The sequence below is a fragment of the Phyllobates terribilis genome, unplaced genomic scaffold (genome assembly GCF_046119375.1).
Source record: "Phyllobates terribilis strain yellow unplaced genomic scaffold, ASM4611937v1 Scaffold_3__8_contigs__length_932513732, whole genome shotgun sequence".
NCBI classification, from domain to species: Eukaryota; Metazoa; Chordata; class Amphibia; order Anura; family Dendrobatidae; genus Phyllobates; species Phyllobates terribilis.
The window spans coordinates 35858136-35872768 of NW_027362763.1; positions in this window are offsets into that span (position 1 = coordinate 35858136).

The following is a 14633-nucleotide window of genomic DNA, read 5'->3' on the forward strand; positions in this document are numbered from 1 at the left end:
TAATTTCAAAAATGACCATTTTTTTGGTCTTTATTAAAATGAAAAGGTTGATCGAAAAGTTTGGGGGATCTAAGAGTGTGGCAACCCAGTAGTCATGATTACTTCGAATTCTGACAATATGAGGGTCATGCTGCAGGTAGTGCAGCAAGAAGGCACTTATGTGTCTTGCGCATCTCGGAGCCCCAAAATTATTTTCCGGGCTAGATGCAGCTAAAAATTATTTTTAATTTTAAATCTGGTGAAGCTTATTATAGATGGCCTAATAGGATCAGTGCTGCACACTGCTACAAAGCCCAAATTATTTTCCAGTCAAGATACAGATAAACATGATTAGTAATTTGAAAGCTTAAAACGGTTGGTAGGGTGATTTTAACCAATCATCAAGCTTTTACTCTCCCCAGGATGACACAGGGGTAGAAAAGTCGTTTCGGATCCATGATTTGTTCATCTTTATGAACGTGAGTCTGTCTACATTATCAGTGGAGAGCCGCGTGCGCTTATCTGTCAGCACACCACCAGCAGCGCTGAACACACGTTCAGACAGAACGCTGGCTGCGGGGCATGACAAGATCTCCAAGGCGTAAGTGGCTAGCTCCGGCCATTTATCCAGATTGGAAGCCCAAAAAGAGCAAGGGTCCAGTGACACAGTCGTGGCTTCAATGTTTACTTGGAGATACTCCTGTACCATCGTCTCTAGGCGTTGACTATGTGTCAGACTTCTTGTCTCCTGTGGCCTTGCAAAGGATGGGCTAAAAAAGTGGTGAAATGATTCCGCAAAATTGATGTTACCAGCAGATACTGTGGTTCTGTTACGGTTTGAGTGCTGAACACTTGACAGTCCCACGGTTGGCAAGTTGGAACTGTGAGATTCACTACGTGCACCACTGGTATTTTGTGGAAAAGCACATGTAAGATTCTGCAACAGTCTCTGCTGATACTCCTGCATGCGTGCATCCCTTTCTATGGCAGGAATAATTTCTGCAAATTTACTTTTGTACCGGGGATCTAACAGTGTGGCAACCCAGTAGTCAGGATTATTTCTAATTCTCACAATTCGAGGGTCATGTTGCAGGTAGTGCAGCAAGAAGGCACTCATGTGTGTTGCGCATCCAGGAGCACCAAGTCCCTGTTGTGTTGGTGGCGAGGTAACAATCATGCTTCCTTCCTCTGTCCTCTCCCCCCAACCTCGCACAACAGAAATGTGATCAAGGTCTCCCTCATCTGATGAGTCTTCCATCAGTTCGTCCTCCACTTCTTCCTGGGCTCCTGCACCTTCCTCACTAGTTTAGCTGCTACCATGCGCCCTGGTAAAATCATCTCCCCCACCCTCACATGCCTGCCGCCTTGGTGCTGCCGACCGTCTGGACCTTGCAGATGTTAGCCCTTCTGCATACAACTCCTCCTCCTCTACTTCCTCCACCTCCTCTTGTGCCACCACCTGACTCCGAATTCTGTTTAACATGTGCTCCAGCATGTAAATCACCGGAATAGTCATGCTGATAATGGCATCGTCAGCACAAAACATCTTCGTCGCCATTTCAAAACTGTGCAGAAGGGTGCATAGGTCCCTGATCTGAGACCACTCCTCTAGCGTGATTTGCCCCACCTCTGAATCTCGTTGGCCCAGGCTATACGTCAGAACGTATTGCACCAGGGCTTGTCGGTGCTGCCACAGTCGCTGCAACATGTGCAGAGTTGAATTCCACCGGGTAGGCACATCGCATTTTAGCCGGTGAAGTGGCAGGCCCAACGACTTCTGTAGAGATGTAAGTCGCTGAGCTGAGGGATGCGAACGGCGGAAGTGAGCACACAGCGACCGTGCCCTCTGCAGAAGGCCATCTAGTCTGGGATAGTGGGCTAAAAATTGCTGGACAACCAGGTTCAACACGTGAGCCATACAAGGCACGTGTGTGACATTGCCCCGGCGAAGGGCCACACCCAGGTTTGCAGCATTGTCGCACACGGCCTTCCCTGGTTTCAGGTCCAGTGGAGACAACCATTCATGAAATTGGTTCTCCAGAGCTGACCACAACTCCTCAGCTGTGTGACTCACATTTCCCAGACATTTCAATGTAAAAACCGCCTGATGACGTTGAGCCCTACTGCCAGCATAGTAAGGAGGTGTGCAGGATCCCTTCTGCACAGTTAGAAAGCTTGTGGCATGACCAGACAGGCTTTGGGTGCAGGTGGAAGACCGAGAGGAGGTTGAGGAGGCAGAAGCAGTGGAGGAACTTTGACATAAAGAGGATTGACGCACAACTCGTGGGGACGGCAAGACTTGGACAGCAGCCCCTTGTCCTGCTGTCACCATAGTTACCCAGTGCCCAGTCAGCGACATGTAACGCCCCTGTCCATGCCTACTCGTCCAAGTGTCTGTGGTGAAATGCACCCTGTCACACACAGAGTTTCTCAAAGAAGCGGTGATGTGTGCGACATGCTGGTGGAGCGCAGGCACACCTTTCTTTGAGAAGTAGTGCCGACTGGGCATCTGGTACTGGGGCACTGCGACGGACATAAGGTCTCGAAAATCCTCTGTGTCCACCAGGCGGAAAGGCAGCATTTCTGTAGCCAAGAGCTTGCAGATGGTGAAATTCAACCTCTTAGCTTTCTCATGGCTAGGAGGAAATGGTCTTTTACTTGTCCACATCTGAGGGACCGAGGGCTGGCTATTGTGCTTAGACGGGGTTGATAAGGGTGTCCCCGGCAAACTGCCGGTCTGTGAGGAGGATGCAGGCGGACATGTTAGGTTGCCTTGATCCAAAGGTGGTGCTATCGATGTCGGACAGCGCTCAAGACCAGCTGGTGTTACCACCTCCAAAGAAAATGATGACCTGCCAATCACGCTGGCTGTTGCGGGTAAAGAGGTGGCAGGTCTGCGCCCCAAAACAGGTGTGACTGCTGTCCCCCCAGTCACAGAGGATGAAGAGGCCGCGGATGCACAAGATATGGCAGACGGTGGTTGGCCCGGCCGGCTAGGCCGCATTGTAGCACACTGAGCTTCCCACTGCAACTTATGCTTCATGTCCATGTGCCGGTTCATGCATGAAGTACTCAAACTATGTATTTTTTGGCCTCTACTTAGCTTTTGCTGACAAATGTTACAGATAACACGAGTTGGGTCATCTTTATCGATCTGAAAAAATGCCCAGGCTATGCAAGGCTTAGCACCCATGCGACCTGAAGAGCCACCACGACTTGTGGTGAGAGGCAGAGTTGTGTTTGAGGATGCAGTTGTTGACGTGCTTCCAGTACTACGTCTCTGTCCAGGAAGGCGCAACCTGACCTCGTCGTCACTAGCATCTTCCTCCACCTCCTCTGCTGACCTCATCTCTTGGCTGACTGTGGGTTGACAGTAAGTGGGATCTCCGACCTCATCATCATCACCCTGTGCGTTATCACACCCGTCGTCCTCAGAGCCAACCTGTTCCTGCCCTGACAAAAAACTAAAGTTGTCGCTCCAATCAGGTATTTGAGTCTTATCATCGTCTTCCTCATTGTATCCACCAACAGGAGTTACAGTTTGGGAATGAGGGTCTACATTATGGTCAGAACCTTCTGCGTCTGGTCCTGGATCCGACTCATAAAGATTCTGGGCATCAGTGCAGATCATTTCCTCGTCTGGATTCACAGAAGCGCTGGAGTCGACCTCTGATTCCCAGGCTATAGTATGAGTAAACAGCTCTGCAGACTCAACCATCTGTTCTACCTCATACTCAGATGGGCAGCTGGAGATTTGGGAGCTGTGAGGAAGCAAGTGCGATTTGGGTGACACCTTTGGAGGACTGGAGTATTTGTGATGTTGAAGTTGATGTGGAGGAGAGCCCACTTAAAGGAGCACTTGATATCCGTTGAAGCACCTGCTGTTTTTGTGCCTCATCTGGAATTTGTAGCGATTGGCGTGGCCGTAAGAAAGGGATCTTATCACATTGTCCGCTAAAAGAAGTAGACATTTTAGTTTGGCTGGAAGATGGTCTTTCTTCTGCACCTACCCCACGGACACAACCTTTTTTCCCCTTCCCAACACGCCTATTCCCCTTTCCACCAGCAGCAGGCCTTTTTCCACTCATTTTGGTGGTTAACTAATTCACAACTCTGGAGTTGTTTGCACAAAAAAACAATGGATGGTAACCGAGCAGAGCTGAGTGGCCAAACTGTGGTATTAGGCCAAAACTATTGGCTGGGTTAGATGCAGAAAAAAATTATTTTTAATTTGCAACCTGATGGAGGTCAGTATAGATGGACTAATAGACCAAGTCCCACACACCGCTAGAAGCCCAAATATTTTTTCAGGGCTAGATGCAGAAAATTTTTTTATTCAATTTGCAACCTGATGGAGGTCAGTATAGATGGACTAATAGACCAAGTCCCACACACTGCTAGAAGCCCAAATATTTTTTCAGAGCTAGATGCAGAAAAAAATTATTTTTAATTTGCAACCTGATGGAGGTCAGTATAGATGGACTAATAGACCAAGTCCCACACACCGCTAGAAGCCCAAATATTTTTTCAGAGCTAGATGCAGAAAAAAATTATATTCAATTTGCAACCTGCTGGAGGTCAGTATAGAAGGACTAATAGAAGAAGTCCCACACACTGCTAGAAGCCCAAATATTTTTTCAGAGCTAAATGAAGAAAAAAATTATTTTTAATTTGCAACCTGATGGAGGTCAGTATAGATGGACTAATAGACCAAGTCCCACACACTGCTAGAAGCCCAAATATTTTTTCAGAGCTAGATGCAGAAAAAAATTATTTTTAATTTGCAACCTGATGGAGGTCAGTATGGATGGACTAATAGACCAAGTCCCACACACCGCTAGAAGCCCAAATATTTTTTCAGAGCTAGATGCAGAAAATTTTTTTATTCAATTTGCAACCTGATGGAGGTCAGTATAGATGGACTAATAGACCAAGTCCCACACACTGCTAGAAGCCCAAATATTTTTTCAGAGCTAGATGCAGAAAAAAATTATTTTTAATTTGCAACCTGATGGAGGTCAGTATAGATGGACTAATAGACCAAGTCCCACACACTGCTAGAAGCCCAAATATTTTTTCAGAGCTAGATGCAGAAAAAAATTATTTTTAATTTGCAACCTGATGGAGGTCAGTATAGATTCACTAATAGAACAAGTCCCACACGCCGCTAGAAGCCCAAATATTTTTTCAGAGATAAATGAAAAAAAAAATTATTTTTAATTTGCAACCTGATGGAGGTCAGTATAGATGGACTAATAGACCAAGTCCCACACACTGCTAGAAGCCCAAATATTTTTTCAGAGCTAGATGCAGAAAAAAATTATTTTTAATTTGCAACCTGATGGAGGTCAGTATAGATGGACTAATAGACCAAGTCCCACACACCGCTAGAAGCCCAAATATTTTTTCAGAGCTAGATGTAGAAAAAAATTATATTCAATTTGCAACCTGCTGGAGGTCAGTATAGAAGGACTAATAGAACAAGTCCCACACACTGCTAGAAGCCCAAATATTTTTTCAGAGCTAAATGAAGAAAAAAATTATTTTTAATTTGCAACCTGATGGAGGTCAGTATAGATGGACTAATAGACCAAGTCCCACACACTGCTAGAAGCCCAAATATTTTTTCAGAGCTAGATGCAGAAAAAAATTATATTCAGTTTGCAACCTGATGGAGGTCAGTATAGATGGACTAATAGAATGATGCTATGCCCAAAAGATTTTACTTCACTAGGTGCAGTAAAAAAATTGGTATTCTATACACAGGTGGTATATCTTGCAACACAGATAGGCTACTCCACTGACTAACACACTCTGCAATAGGCCAAAAAGGATTAGCTTTGCTAGATTCAGCCAAATGCTGTGAAAAAAACTTGCACAGCACTGGCACAGACCTGCCTGGCAAAAACTGATAGGAACTGATGTAACCTAGTCCTGAAAAGGACTCCAATTACAATTAGTCTTTACTCCCACAATCTATCTATTTAAGAGCACAGACCTGCTTGATAAAAGTCGTAGGAAATGCTGTAACCTAGTCCTTAAAAGGACTGCAATCACAACTATTCCCTACTCCCAAGCTATCTGTATATTTGTGCGAAAATTGGCTTGAAATTAACAAGGTATAGCGCACACAGCAACAGCGGTGCCGTCTAACACGCAGCTGCAGCAGTGAGAAAATGGTGGCGACGGGGAAAATGGCTTGGTCTTATAGGGCAAGGACATGTGACATACACTGCCAATAACACATGCCCTTGCTTGTGTGAAAAAAAGCACTTCGCTCCGTGTGTGCGCTGCTGATAGGCTGACAGATTGCACCTCCCCACTGCAAATGCGGGAAAGAGAAAAAAAAATGGAGATCTTCATTGTTCCTGCAGAGATCCATCCCCTGCCCCTCCCCCCGCCCCGCTGTACACTCAAACTGCGTATTAACATTAATTTTCATCATTACTGAGAAAAAATCCAGTTATAATTTTGGTGCACGAACAGTTATCGAACATAACCTCGAACAGCCGAATTTTTCTCAAATTGTTCGTGTTCGCCGACCGGCTCGAACACCGCCCAAAACAGCTCGAATTTGAGATTGGCGAACAGTTCGAGTAGAACAACGCTCATCTCTACTCTGCACATGTTGCAGCGACTGTGGCAGCACCGAGAAGCCCTGGTGCAATACGTTCTGACGTATAGCCTGGGCCAACGAGATCCAGAGGTGGGGCAAATCACGCTGGAGGAGTGGTCTCAGATCAGGGACCTATGCACCCTTCTGCACAGTTTTGAAATGGCGACGAAGATGTTTAGTGCTGACGATGCCTTTATCAGCATGACTATTCTGGTGATTTACATGCTGGAGCACATGTTAAACAGAATTCGGAGTCAGGTGGTGGCACAAGAGGAGGTGGAGGAAGTAGAGGAGGAGGAGTTGTATGCGGAAGGGCTAACATCTGCAAGGTCCAGACGGTCGGCAGCACCAAGGCGGCAGGCATGTGAGGGTGGGGGAGATGGTTTTACCAGGGCGCATGGTAGCAGCCAAACTAGTGAGGAAGGTGCAGGAGCCCAGGAAGAAGTGGAGGACGAACTGATGGAAGACTCATCAGATGAGGGAGACCTTGATCACATTTCTGTTGTGCGAGGTTGGGGGGAGAGGACAGAGGAAGGAAGCATGATTGTTACCTCGCCACCAACACAACAGGGACTTGGTGCTCCTGGATGCGCAATACACATGAGTGCCTTCTTGCTGCACTACCTGCAACATGACCCTCGAATTGTGAGAATTAGAAATAATCCTGACTACTGGGTTGCCACACTGTTAGATCCCCGGTACAAAAGTAAATTTGCAGAAATTATTCCTGCCATAGAAATGGATGCACGCATGCAGGAGTATCAGCAGAGACTGTTGCAGAATCTTACATGTGCTTTTCCACAAAACACCAGTGGTGCACGTAGTGAATCTCACAGTTCCAACTTGCCAACCGTGGGACCGTCAAGTGTTCAGCACTCAAACCGTAACAGAACCACAGTATTTGCTGGTAACATCAATTTTGCGGAATCATTTCACCACTTTTTTAGCCCATCCTTTGCAAGGCCACAGGAGACAAGAAGTCTGACACATAGTCAACGCCTAGAGACGATGGTATAGGAGTATCTCCAAGTAAACATTGAAGCCATGACTGTGTCACTGGACCCTTGCTCTTTTTGGGCTTCCAATCTGGATAAATGGCCGGAGCTAGCCACTTACGCCTTGGAGATCTTGTCATGCCCCGCAGCCAGCGTTCTGTCTGAACGTGTGTTCAGCGCTGCTGGTGGTGTGCTGACAAATAAGCGCACGCGGCTCTCCACTGATAATGTAGACAGACTCACTTTCATAAAGATGAATAAATCATGGATCCGAAACGACTTTTCTACCCCTGTGTCATCCTGGGGAGAGTAAAAGCTTGATGATTGGTTAAAATCACCTCACCAACCGTTTTAAGCTTTCAAATTACTAATCATGTTTATCTGTATCTTGGCTGGAAAATAATTTGGGCTTTGTAGCAGTGTGCAGCACTGATTCTATTAGGCCATTTATAATAAGCTCCACCAGATTTAAAATTACTAATCATGTTTATCTGTATCTTGACTGGAAAATAATTTGGGCTTTGTAGCAGTGTGCAGCACTGATCCTATTAGGCCATCTATACTAAGCTCCATCAGATTTAAAATTAATAATAATTTTTAGCTGCATCTAGCCCGGAAAATAATTTTGGGGCTCCGAGATGCGCAAGACACATAAGTGCCTTCTTGCTACACTACCTGCAACATGACCCTCATATTGTCAGAATTCGAAGTAATCATGACTACTGGGTTGCCACACTCTTAGATCCCCCAAACTTTTCAATCAACCTTTTCATTTTAATAAAGACCAAAAAAATGGTCATTTTTGAAATTATAAGCATTAGCAGGTTAATAGAACCTGAAATCAAACAGCTTTCAACTCAAAACTTTATTCTAGGTGATGTTACATTTTCACATAGGACCCCTTGTTCGAAAGGAGCTTCTGAACTCTCTCGTCCATTGAATTTGTCAGGATTTGGATGGTTTCTGCTTCAATTGTTTTGCATGAGGACAGAATACCCTCCCAGAGCTGTTGCTTAGATGTGAACTGCCTCCCGCCATCATAGACACTCCTTTTGATGATGCTCCAGAGGTTCTGAATGGGGTAGAGGTCAGGGGAGAATGGGGGTCACACCATAAGTTTGTCCCCTTTTATGCCCATATCAGCCAGAGATGCAGATGTTTTATGTTCAGCATGAGATGGTGCATTATCATGCAAAAAAATGATCTTGCTGTGAAATACACGGTTCTTCTTCTTGAACCATGGCAGGAAGAGCTGTTTGAGAAAATCCACATACATTATGGAGTTCATCTTTAGCGCCTTCAGGGATCCTAAAGGGGCCGACAATCTCTCTCCCCATGATTCCAGCCCAAAACATTACTCCACATCCTCCTTGTTGGCGCTGTAGCCGTGTTTGCGTGGGGTGTCCATCAACCAGCCATCCTCCACTCCATCCATCTGGACCATCGAGCGCTGCACGGCACTCATCCGTGAACAAAACAGTTTTGAAATCAGTCTTCATGTAATGTTTGGCCCAATGGAGCCGTTTCTGCTTGTGTGAAGTGGATAGAGGAGGTCGACAGGATGGCGTATGCACAGCTGCAAACCTCTGAAGGACCCTGCATCTTGTTGTTCGGGGGACGTTGGAGGCACCAGCAGCTTCAAAAACTTGTCTGCTGCTATGACAAGGCTTTTTTGCCGCTGCTCTTTAAACCTGACATAATTGCCTGTAGGAAAGAGTCCTCAATTTGCCCTTATCAGCACGCACACATGTGTACTGTGAATCAGCTACATACTTCTTGATTGTCAAGACACTTCATCCTGATCATCGCACAATGTTGATTGTAGTCATGCCTTGACCTAAACACTCCACAATTTGTTGCTTCTCTGTAGAGATGAGCGTTGTTCTACTCGAACTGTTCACCAATCTCAAATTCGAGCTGTTTTGGGCGGTGTTCGAGCCGTTCGGCGAACACGAACGATTTGAGAAAAATTCGGCTGTTCGAGGTTATGTTCGATAACTGTTCGTGCACCAAAATCATAACTCGATTTTTTCTCAGTAATGATGAAAATAAATGTTAATACGCAGTTTGAGTGTACAGCGGGGTGGGGGGAGGGGCAGGGGATGGATCTCTGCAGGAATAATGAAGATCTCCATTTTTTTTTCTCTTTCCCGCATTTACAGTGGGGAGGTGCAATCTGTCAGCCTATCAGCAGCGCACACACGGAGAGAAGTGCTTTTTTTCACACAAGCAAGGGCATGTGTCTTTGGCAGTGTATGTCACATGTCCTTGCCCTATAAGACCAAGCCATTTTCCCCGTCGCCACCATTTTCTCACTGCTGCAGCTGCGTGTTAGACGGCACCGCTGTTGCTGTGTGCGCTATACCTTGTTAATTTCAAGCCAATTTTCGCACAAATCTACAGATAGCTTGGGAATAGGGAATAGTTGTGATTGCAGTCCTTTTAAGGACTAGGTTACAGCATTTCCTACGACTTTTATCAGGCAGGTCTGTGCTCTTAAATTGATAGATTGTGGGAGTAAAGACTAATTGTAATTGCAGTCCTTTTCAGGACTAGGTTACATCAGTTCCTATCAGTTTTTGCCAGGCAGGTCTGTGCCAGTGCTGTGCAAGTTTTTTTCACAGCATTTGGCTGAATCTAGCAAAGCTAATCCTTTTTGGCCTATTGCAGAGTGTGTTAGTCAGTGGAGTAGCCTATCTGTGTTGCAAGATATACCATCTGTGTATAGAATACCAATTTTTTTACTGCACCTAGTGAAGTAAAATCTTTTGAGCATAGCATCATTCTATTAGTCCATCTATACTGACCTCCATCAGGTTGCAAATTGAATATAATTTTTTTCTGCATCTAGCTCTGAAAAAATAATTGGGCTTCTAGCAGTGTGTGGGACTTGTTCTATTAGTCCCTCTATACTGACCTCCATCAGGTTGCAAACTGAATATAATTTTTTTCTGCATCTAGCTCTGAAAAAATATTTGGCCTTCTAGCAGTGTGTGGGACTTGTTCTATTAGTCCATCTATACTGACCTCCATCACGCTGCAAATTCAAAATAATTTTTTGTCTGCATCTAGCTCTGAAAAAATATTTGGCCTTCTAGCAGTGTGTGGGACTTTCTCTATTAGTCCATCTATACTGACCTCCATCAGGTTGCAAATTAAAAATAATTTTTATCTGCATCTACCTCTGAAAAAATATTTGGGCTTCTAGCTGTGTGTGGGACTTTTTCTATTAGTCCATCTATACTGACCTCCATCAGGTTGCAAATTGAATATAATTTTTTTCTGCATCTAGCTCTGAAAAAATAATTGGGCTTCTAGCAGTGTGTGGGACTTGTTCTATTAGTCCCTCTATACTGACCTCCATCAGGTTGCAAACTGAATATAATTTTTTTCTGCATCTAGCTCTGAAAAAATATTTGGCCTTCTAGCAGTGTGTGGGACTTGTTCTATTAGTCCATCTATACTGACCTCCATCACGCTGCAAATTCAAAATAATTTTTTGTCTGCATCTAGCTCTGAAAAAATATTTGGCCTTCTAGCAGTGTGTGGGACTTTCTCTATTAGTATATCTATACTGACCTCCATCAGGTTGCAAATTAAAAATAATTTTTATCTGCATCTAGCTCTGAAAAAATATTTGGCCTTCTAGCAGTGTGTGGGACTTTCTCTATTAGTCCATCTATACTGACCTCCATCAGGTTGCAAATTAAAAATAATTTTTATCTGCATCTTCCTCTGAAAAAATATTTGGGCTTCTAGCTGTGTGTGGGACTTGTTCTATTAGTCCATCTATACTGACCTCCATCAGGTTGCAAATTAAAAATAATTTTTATCTGCATCTACCTCTGAAAAAATATTTGGCCTTCTAGCTGTGTTTGGGACTTGTTCTATTAGTCCATCTATACTGACCTCCATCAGGTTGCAAACTGAATATAATTTTTTTCTGCATCTAGCTCTGAAAAAATATTTGGCCTTCTAGCAGTGTGTGGGAATTTCTCTATTAGTCCATCTATACTGACCTCCATCAGGTTGCAAATTAAAAATAATTTTTATCTGCATCTAGCTCTGAAAAAATATTTGGCCTTCTAGCAGTGTGTGGGACTTTCTCCATTAGTCCATCTATACTGACCTCCATCAGGTTGCAAATTCAAAATATTTTTTTGTCTGCATCTAGCTCTGAAAAAATATTTGGCCTTCTAGCAGTGTGTGGGACTTTCTCTATTAGTCCATCTATACTGACCTCCATCAGGTTGCAAATTCAAAATAATTTTTGTCTGCATCTAGCTCTGAAAAAATATTTGGCCTTCTAGCAGTGTGTGGGACTTTCTCTATTAGTCCATCTATACTGACCTCCATCAGGATGCAAATTCAAAATAATTTTTTGTCTGCATCTAGCTCTGAAAAAATATTTGGCCCTATAGCAGTGTGTGGGACTTTCTCTATTAGTCCATCTATTCTGACCTCCATCAGGCTGCAAATTAAAAATAATTTTTATCTGCATCTACCTCTGAAAAGATATTTGGCCTTCTAGCTGTGTGTGGGACTTGTTCTATTAGTCCATCTATACTGACCTCCATCAGGTTGCAAACTGAATATAATTTTTTTCTGCATCTAGCTCTGAAAAAATATTTGGCCTTCTAGCAGTGTGTGGGACTTTCTCTTTTGGTCCATCTATACTGACCTCCATCAGGTTGCAAATTAAAAATAATTTATATCTGCATCTAGCTCTGAAAAAATATTTGGCCTTCTAGCAGTGTGTGGGACTTTCTCTATTAGTCCTTCTATACTGACCTCCATCAGGTTGCAAATTAAAAATAATTTTTTGTCTGCATCTAGCTCTGAAAAAATATTTGGCCTTCTAGCAGTGTGTGGGACTTTCTCTATTAGTCCATCTATACTGTCCTCCATCAGGCTGCAAATTAAAAATAATTTTTATCTGCATCTACCTCTGAAAAAATATTTTGGCTTCTAGATGTGTGTGGGACTTGTTCTATTAGTCCATCTATACTGACCTCCATCAGGTTGCAAATTGAATATAATTTTTTTCTGCATCTACCTCTGAAAAAAAATTTGGGCTTCTAGCAGTGTGTGGGACTTGTTCTATTAGTCCATCTATACTGACCTCCATCAGGTTGCAAATTGAATATCATTTTTTTCTGCATCTACTTCTGAAAAAATGTTTGGGCTTCTAGCAGTGTGTGGGACTTGGTCTATTAGTCCATCTATACTGACCTCCATCAGGTTGCAAATTAAAAATAATTTTTATCTGCATCTAGCTCTGGAAAAATATTTGGGCTTCTAGCAGTGTGTGGGACTTGTTCTATTAGTCCATCTATACTGATCTCCATCAGGTTGCAAACTGAATATAATTTTTTTCTGCATCTAGCTCTGAAAAAATATTTGGGCTTCTAGCAGTGTGTGGGACTTGTTCTATTTGTCCATCTATACTGACCTCCATCAGGTTGCAAACTGAATATAATTTTTTTCTGCATCTACTTCAGAAAAAATATTTGGCCTTCTAGCAGTGTGTGGGACTTGGTCTATTAGTCCATCTACACTGACCTCCATCAGGTTGCAAATTAAAAATAATTTTTATCTGCATCTAGCTCTGAAAAAATATTTGGGCTTCTAGCAGTGTGTGGGACTTGGTCTATTAGTCCATCTATATAGACCTCCATCAGGTTGCAAATTGAATATCATTTTTTTCTGCATCTAGCTCTGAAAAAATATTTGGGCTTCTAGCAGTGTGTGGGACTTGTTCTATTAGTCCATCTATACTAACCTACACCAGGTTGCAAATTCAATATAATTTCATTCTGCATCTACCTCTGAAAAAATATTTGGGCTTCTAGCAGTGTGTGGGACTTGTTCTAGTAGTCTATCTATACTGACCTCCATCAGGTTGCAAATTAAAAATATTTGTTATCTGCATCTAGATCTGAAAAAATATTTGGGCTTCTAGCAGTGTGTGGGACTTGTTCTATTAGTCCATCTATACTGACCTCCATCAGGTTGCAAATTAAAAATAATTTTTATCTGCATCTAGCTCTGAAAAAATATTTGGGCTTGTAGCAGTGTGTGGGACTTGGTCTATTAGTCCATCTATACTGACCTCCATCAGGTTGCAAATTAAAAATAATTTTTATCTGCATCTAGCTCTGAAAAAATATTTGGGCTTTTAGCAGTGAGTGGGACTTGTTCTATTAGTCCATCTATACTGACCTCCATCAGGTTGCAAACTGAATATAATTTTTTTCTGCATCTACCTCTGAAAAAATATTTGGCCTTCTAGCAGTGTGTGGGACTTGTTCTATTAGTCCACCTATACTGACCTCCATCAGATTGCAAATTCAAAATAATTTTTATCTGCATCTAGCTCTGAAAAAAATATTTGGGCTTCTAGCAGTGTGTGGGACTCATTGTGTTAGGCCATCTATACCAAGCTCCACCAGCTTTGAAATTAATAATAATTTTTAGCTGCATCTAGCCCTGAAAATAATTTTTCCCAATAGTGGTAGCAATAGAAATATGGGGCGCGCACCTGGCTAACAAAAATATACGCTTCATAACACAAAACACCAGCCTAGCGCACTGCATTAATAAGATGGCATCATCGTCTCTCCCAGTGCTAGGCCTACTACGCAGGCTAGCATTCCTGTGCCTAAAACACAATGTATGGGTCCGCGCTAGCCACTATGCTGAGGGGTATAAAGCTGCTGCTAACGCTTTATAACAATTCAATTGGCAGATTTTCACAGAGCTCTTCCACAACGCCCACCCATCGGGCAACAGTTGCCCACCCTCACTATTGGATATAGTGGCGAATAGTTGATGCCATTAATCAGAGCGTCAGTTGCCCCATCAACGTGGCAAGCATAAGGTAAGGCATGGGAAGAGTGGACACGACTAGTAGCAGGCAGACGGGTTGACCTATGTGAACAAGCCAGATCACAAGTCACCATAGAATTTCTCCACCAGCTAATGATGAGGGGCATATCAGGGGCGTCAGCGCAGCGGTGTCTGACCGGAGTAGCATTTCACTT